General features: G+C 49.1%; 1 protein-coding gene across 1 annotated transcript in view; it reads right to left on the minus strand.

Annotated features, from left to right (window-relative positions):
* The window catches only part of lhfpl2a (LHFPL tetraspan subfamily member 2a), a 20072-nt gene that overhangs the window by 6612 nt on the left and 5960 nt on the right, over window positions 1–7500 (minus strand). The window lies entirely within an intron of this gene.

Here is a 7500-nt window from a genome sequence, read left to right on the forward strand (position 1 = left end):
CACTGTGGGGACCAAAATTGAGGTCCTCATGGGCACAAAAGCTTATAATTGTACAGAACAATATTTTTTACAAATCTAAAAATGCAAAAAGTGTTCTATGATCTTTAGGTTTAGGGTTAGGGATAGGGGATAGAATATACAGTTTGTACAGTATAAAAACATTACGCCTATGGACTGTCCCCACGGAGATAATAAACCAGACATGTGTGTGTGTGTGTGCGTGCGTGCGTGCGTGCGTGCGTGCGTGCGTGTGTGTGTGTGTGTGTGTGTGTTTTAGAGTGCGAGAGCGTTCATATGTTTGTGTAATAATATTAGGATACAATGGGACGTGAGGGATTGTTCAGAGCCCACCTGCCATGAGCATTGAATGAAGGAAACCCCAAAATAATATCAGTCTGTGTGTGTGTGTGTGTGTGTGTGTGTGTGTGTTAGGGTTATCCTGGTGGGGTTTTGTGAAGCTTGTGTTGTGTGGGAAGGCCTGTGGATTAAAGTGACAAACAGTTATTCTGAACAATAGTGAGGCGGATGTCCTGCTGCTGCTGCCGGGCGTCTGAGAGGGTCACTGAGAGACCCCCAATACTACACACACACACACAGAGCCATGAGAGAATGATTATGTTTTGAAAGAACTACACACAAACAGTGGTGTAAAGTAACGAATTACAAATACTCAAATTACTGTAATTGAGTAGTTTTTTCAGGAAATGTACTTTTTTAAGTAGTTTAAAAACAGTCTACTTTTCTTATACTTGAGTACATTTTTAGTGCTGTATCAGTACTTTTACTGCGCTATTTTTCTTCACATTGTTGTCGCTACTTCATATGTTTAATCTTCATGTGATTGGCTAAAGAGAATAATCAGTCCCGTCACGTGACCCCGTCCACTCAAATCGCGCATAGAAAACTTGTGTCACACAGATTTCAAGACATCTGCCGCTAATTTAGTTTAATCATGGAGGACGAACGTGTGCGGCAGGCAGGGCGCGTATCAAACGGCGGTTTTGCGCACTTGAAAGTCACTGCGGGAAAGAGACACAAAAGAAGGCTCGTCCGAGATATGGAGAAATATTGAGTTCCTGTATCACTCCGTTCAAGCTGATGACACGTCATACTGACGGATAGTTTATCATGTCAGTCAGGTGACACGTGTCATATGTGAGGATAATAGACATCTTTTAAATGGTTCACAGCACAAGTCACAAACTCTTAAAGAACATCACAACACAACATGACAGCATTCAGTGTATTAAAGAGAAACACACATGAGATGCGTTTGAATTCCACGAGGGTAAGACCGACCCAGCGCTTATGCAGGAACTCCGCGCCGCCACCGACCTCGCTCTATGGGCGACCAAGGTGACCACGCGGGCCCTGGGTCGGACGATGTCCACACTTGTGGTCCATGAGAAACCCCTCTGGCCGATCCTTGCGCAGATGAGTAACGGCGAGAAGGTCCGCTTTCTCGACGCACCCGTCTCGCAAGGGGGGGGGCTTGTTGGTGTTACTGTTGAGCCGCAGCGGCCCCGCTCACCCCCCGCCCATCAGGGGGCGCGAGACCCGCACGCGGCCTCCCCCGAAGGGTTCTCGACAGTAAAGAAGCAGTCCTCCGTGCCGCGACTCGGCCGCCTTGGCCGTCGAGTCCCGTGCACTGTCTGCTTCCCAGCAGCCCTGGTCCTCTTCGACGCCCTCCAGCTCTGGCGCCCCCCACTCAGGCGGCCCCCCCTTGAGGAGACAGCAAAGAGGAGACCATCGCCCCATCAGCAGCCGTGGCGAAGCGGCCCTCATGGGAAGACCTCAGGGGGATTGAGGCTACCATTGGGCCCGACCCCAGCCACATTGCTGGGAAGTCGGATAGGGACGGATCCTGCCCCGTCTCTCCATCTGCTGGCCCCCTCCGGGGGGCTAGCGCCCACTTACTCTCAAAAGGAGAGTTTCCTCTCTCTCTGGGTTATCACAGCTGCTCCCACCCTCTGCACGACGGTGAACGGCAAACTCAACGTTGCGTCATGGCGAAGCGCAATGTCGAGTATAAACACCAGCCCTCAGCACTCTCAGTCAGACAGTGCGTTGAGCTGCGCAGTCACCAGGCAGGAAAAACAGTAGAGCCAATCTCCTCCCCGGGGGACCTCCCCCGGCAAGGAATCCGTACTGCTAGCCATCGAACCACCCCCCGGGGGGACGATGAAAAAGATCGTACCTTTAGTCCCCCTGTCTCATTCTGGGAGCCTGTCCGGCTTCCCAGACTGTCAGGCTGGCTAGGGAAGATGATCCGTCTCGGCTACGCGATCCAGTCGCCTCACGCCCGCCAAGTTTCAGGGCATCCGATATACCTCAGTCAGAGGCTAGGATGTTCCCGTACTTCGGGCCGAGGTCGCCACCCTTCTGGTGAAGGGAGTGATCGAGCCCGTCTCACCAGCCGAGATGTTCAACGGGTTTTACAGCCTGTACTTCATTGTCCCCAAGAAAGGCAGGGGGTTGCACCCTATCTTGGGTGTGTGTTCTGAACAGGCACCTACTCAATAGCTGCCTTTCAGGTTGATCACGCAGAAGCGCATCCTGACGTCCGTCAGGTGTCAGGACTGGTTCATGGCAATCGACCTGAAGGATGTGTACCTCATGTCTCGATCCTCCCTCGACATCGGCCGTTCCTACGGATCGCGTTCGAGGGACGGGCATATCAGTACAGGGTCCTCCCCTTCGGTCTGTCCCTGTCTCCACGAGTCTTTACGAAGGTCGTGGAAGCCTTCCCCGTTGGGAAGGAGGTGTACGGGTACTAACTATCTCGACGACTGGCTCAAGTTTGGGCACACTCTCGAGATCTGTGGTGTACACACAGGGACCTGGTGCTCCGGCACCTAGATCGGTGGGGCTACAGGTCAACTGAGAAGAGCAAGCTCTCCCCGGTGCAGAGCGTCCTCTTTCTCGGTATGGAACTCGACTCTGTCCTCATAAGCGGCCCCACTCACCCCCCGCGGGGGGGCGCGAGACCCGCGACGAGGAAGCCCGTGCCCTCGCGGCCTCCCAGAGGCAGTGCGACTGACTACAGAGCGCGCCTGATCAGTGTTGAACTGCCTGAAGCTCTCAGGCAGTCAGCGGTCCCCCTGAAACAATTTCAGAGGCTCCTGGGATACATGGCATCCTCGGCGGGGGTGGTCCCCCTCGGGTCGATGCACATACGACCGCTCCAACACTGGCTACAGAGTCAAGTTCCTTGGAGAGCGTGGCACACCGGCAGCAGGCGTATGGTCATCACGCTTTTCTGCTGACACACCCTAACCCCCTGGTCTCCCATGACCTTCTTGCGGACAAGGGTCCCCTTAGGGTTGCCTCCCTGTAGGGTTGGGGGTGCCGTGTGCAACGGGCACGCAGTGTCAGGGCGGTGGACGGGCCTCTCGCCTCTCGGCTACTACCTCTCGTGCAGGGCAAGCACGTGCTGGTCCGGTCGGACAGCACAGCTGCTGTGCCGTATATCATTGGTGGCATTCGCTCACGGCAGCTAACATAACTCGCCCGGCGCCTCCTCCTCTGGAGTCAGCAGGTGATCAGTTCCCTGCGAGCCACACACATCCCAGGTGTCCTGAACCAGACAGCCGATGCGCTCTCTCGTCAGTCGACGCCTCGCGGAGAGTTGCGACTCCATCCCCGCGCAGCCGGCTCATTTGGGAGCAGTTCGGCCAGGCACAGGTGGTCCTGTTGCCTCCCCGGACTCCACCCATTGTCCGCTTTGGTACTCCCTGTCCGAGGCATCCCTTGGCACGGATGCCCTTGCGCACAGCTGACCGCGGGACAAGCGGAAGTACGCTTCCCCCAGTGAGCCTCATTGCACAGGTCCTGTGCAAGGCCAGGGAAGAGGAGCTTCAAGTGGTACTAGTTACGCCCCTTTGGCCTAACCAGGACTTGGTTCTCGGAGCTAAGGCTCTGACTACAACTCCCCCCTGGCCACTCCCCCTGGCGAATTGCTTCCCCAGGGGAAGGGGCACGTTACGGCATCCCAGGCAGAACCTGGTCTCCATGTCTGGACGGGACGAGGAGATCCTGAGTGACCCACCCCCGATCTGGTTGGGACATCACTCAGGCTAGGGCTTCGGCCACTGGGCGGCTATACGCCCATAGGTGGCGCCTCTTCTCATCCTGGTGGTCTTCTCGGCGAGAAGACCCGCGGAGTTGCTCGGTCGGGTACGAGCTGTCCCTTCCTCAAGAGAGACTGGGGAGTAACCTCTCCACCTCCACACTGGGAATGTATGTAGCCGCTACGGCCGCTCATCATGATCCAAGTGCTGGGTAGCCTCTGGGACAGCACGACCTGGTCATTAGGTTCCTAAGGGGCGCGAGAGGGTGACCACCTTATCCGTGCTCCGTACCCTCTTGCGACCTAGGTGGCGGGACTCAAGAGGCCCCGCCCCCTTCGAGCCTCTCGGGGTTGCTGCTCTTTCTCAGTCTTGATAAAGACGGCTTTCCTGAGGGCGCTCACCTCCAAGAGGGTAGGGGATCTGCAAGCACCCTCCGTGTCCACAGATTGCCTAGAACTCGGGGCCGGAATTCTCACGTTATCTTGAGACCCCGCCCCGGCTACGTGCTCAAAGTTCCCACCACTCTTCCGAAAGACCAGGTGGTGAACCTGCAGGCGCTCCCCACCAGGGAGGAAGACCCAACCTTTCCGTGTTGTGTCCAGTACGTGCACTGCGCCTCTACTTGGACCTTGGAACGTCTCGTTCCCTCCATCAGGGAACCGAGGTTACATCTGTAACCAAGACATTTGCAATTCCTTTTTAATTTAGTCCGCAAAATCATTCCATAGTTGGTCTCATTTGAAAGAAGACACTTGGAAGATTATTCCTGGTTATTTTTTCATATTTATTGCTATAACAAACTATAAAAATATTATGGTTAGATTTTATTTTAAAAAACATCACAAAAAGATGTCTCTTCTAGGGCTGCAACTAACGATTATTTTGATAATCGATTATTTTTTCGATTAATCGATTAATCGGATAAAATGTAATTGCATCTTTTGCTTATAATAAGTAAATCAGATATGGGAAAAGTATACACAACTGAACTCATTAGCCTTCTCCCAAAATGTTGTGAATGTCTCCATAATTAACACACCTGGTGAGTTGATTCATGTGTGTCATGAGCAACTGACAATAGTCTCTCCCAAACGTGGGAGTCTATAACGTGGGAGGGGGCCAAGGAATTTTTTTTTTGTGCCATGAAAAGTGAGATATTTGTAATTCAAATGTAGTAAAGTACAGTAAAAAGTAAACAGAAAAAGTAATACTTAAGTACAAATACTCAAAAAGTGTACTTAAGTACAGTACTCCAGTAAATGTACTTCGTTACCCACCTCTGAACTAAATAAACCACCAAATAAGGGTATTTAGCCTATTATGTACTTTGCAAAGTGCAAACGCCACAAATTGGGTTTTACTAACATAATCTTTAATTTTGTCATTTAAAACACCTCTCCCCTTTAAACTTTAAAACTACGCAGCTTGAAGAGATGCATGCAGAACACGTCGGACTTTAAAATTGCACACCTCACGCTGCACGGGGAGACGCACGCACCGAGAGACACGTCTGACTTTAAAACTGCGCAACATGTGCCGCACGGAGAGACACGTCTGACTTTAAAACTGCGCAACATGTGCTGCACCGAGAGACACGTCTGACTTTAAAACTGCGCAACATGTGCCGCACGGAGAGACACGTCTAACTTTAAAACTGCGTACCTCGCGCTGCACGGAGAGACACGTGTGACTTTCAAACTGCGCACCTCGTGCTGCACGGAGAGACACATGCACCGAGAGACACGTCTGACTTTAAAACTGCGCAACATGTGCCGCACGGAGAAACGCATCCACGGAGAAACACGTGTGAGTTTCAAACTGCGCACCTCGTGCAGCACGGAGAGACAAGTGTGACTTTAAAACTGCGCATCTCGCGCTGCACGAAGAGACGCATCCACGGAGAACCACGTCTGCATTTAAAACTGCGCAGCTCATCCTGCACGGAGAGACACATCTAAAACGGTCATTTTAAAAGGGAAGAAGACGCGCTTGATTTATAACTGCGCAGCTCGCAAGTGACGTCACAGACCAACTAATCGATAATGAAATTCGTTGACAACAAATTTCATTATCGATTATTATCGATTTTATCGATTAGTTGTTGCAGCCCTAGTCTCTTCTGTGGGTGTTTTAGCTGCAGTACCACAATAATCCAATAGGGGCACGTTTGCTTTTGATATGACATTGGACACCACAACAGACATTGAGAATCTTCTTTTTAATTTTTTTTAATTTTTCACATGACGAGACAATGAAAATTAGACAGGACCGTGAACAACATAATGAAAAAACATGAAATGTACAAGTTATTGTAGTTTATGTTTATTGCTATAACAAACTATAAAATATTATGTTTAGATTTTATTTAAAAAAACAAAAAATCTATGTGTTTCAGCCTAAAAACATCATAAGGTCAAAGTCCCAAGTACCACCAGTTTTTTTATGAAGTTTGAGCTTGATAAGACCAAATGATGTGTCTTTTGTGGGTGTTTTAGCTGCAGTACCACAATAATCCAATAGGGGCAACCTTTGCTTTTGATCTGACATTGGACACCACAACATTGAGATGACACTGAGATTCTTCTTTTTCAAATTTTTTAAATTCTTCACATGAAGAGACAATGAAAAATTAGACAGGACCGTCAAATATTGAAGTAAATGTAAGCGTTCCGCTGGCGGAACAATGTCATTTAGCAGTACATAATGTTTCTTAAGCGCACTCTTACCATTTATAAATAGATTACTCCTTCTACATATTTTATTTTATAAAACAGTGATGAAATATGTATACTAGAGACTTTGATCTTTCCACCGATATATAGTTTGTCATAATTATATTAGAATTCATATGCAAAACAAACTGTAAACTCAGATGTAACGGTGTATACGGAACGGTGCCAGGTAACAGGTTTAAAGAGAACAAAAAATTGTTTGCCACGTTTATTTACTATTACATTTATTACGTTTAATTAATTACTTAATATATTTAAAATAAAACACTGCTAGATAATAACATTCATTTCATCTGTTTATTCTCAAAAAGTAGAAAATAACTGTCAACAACAACAAACACAAGTGTATAAATGCACATTGGTGGCATTAACGGTCACTCTCCTCCAGCTGATTCAGACGGTTGATTCGCATTGTATCATGGGAAATATGAGTACATGAGGATGTAAACTCAAAATCAGAATGCATTGTGGGTAAAAAGTAGTGAACAAATGTAGGGAGTGAGTTGTTTACTCAGAATTCGGAGAACACTACAAAATGGCGGACACCCGATATAGTGCACTATACAGGAGATAGGGGGCGAATTCAGACACAGCTATGAAGTTAGTCAGAGAAGTGCGTCTGTGTGCTCATGACATCATCCACATGAACCACACGCCTCAAGGACATGACATTTATATCTTCATTTCTGTCCTCAGAT

The sequence above is a fragment of the Triplophysa rosa genome, unplaced genomic scaffold, assembly GCF_024868665.1.
Source record: "Triplophysa rosa unplaced genomic scaffold, Trosa_1v2 scaffold410, whole genome shotgun sequence".
In the NCBI taxonomy this organism is placed as follows: Eukaryota; Metazoa; Chordata; class Actinopteri; order Cypriniformes; family Nemacheilidae; genus Triplophysa; species Triplophysa rosa.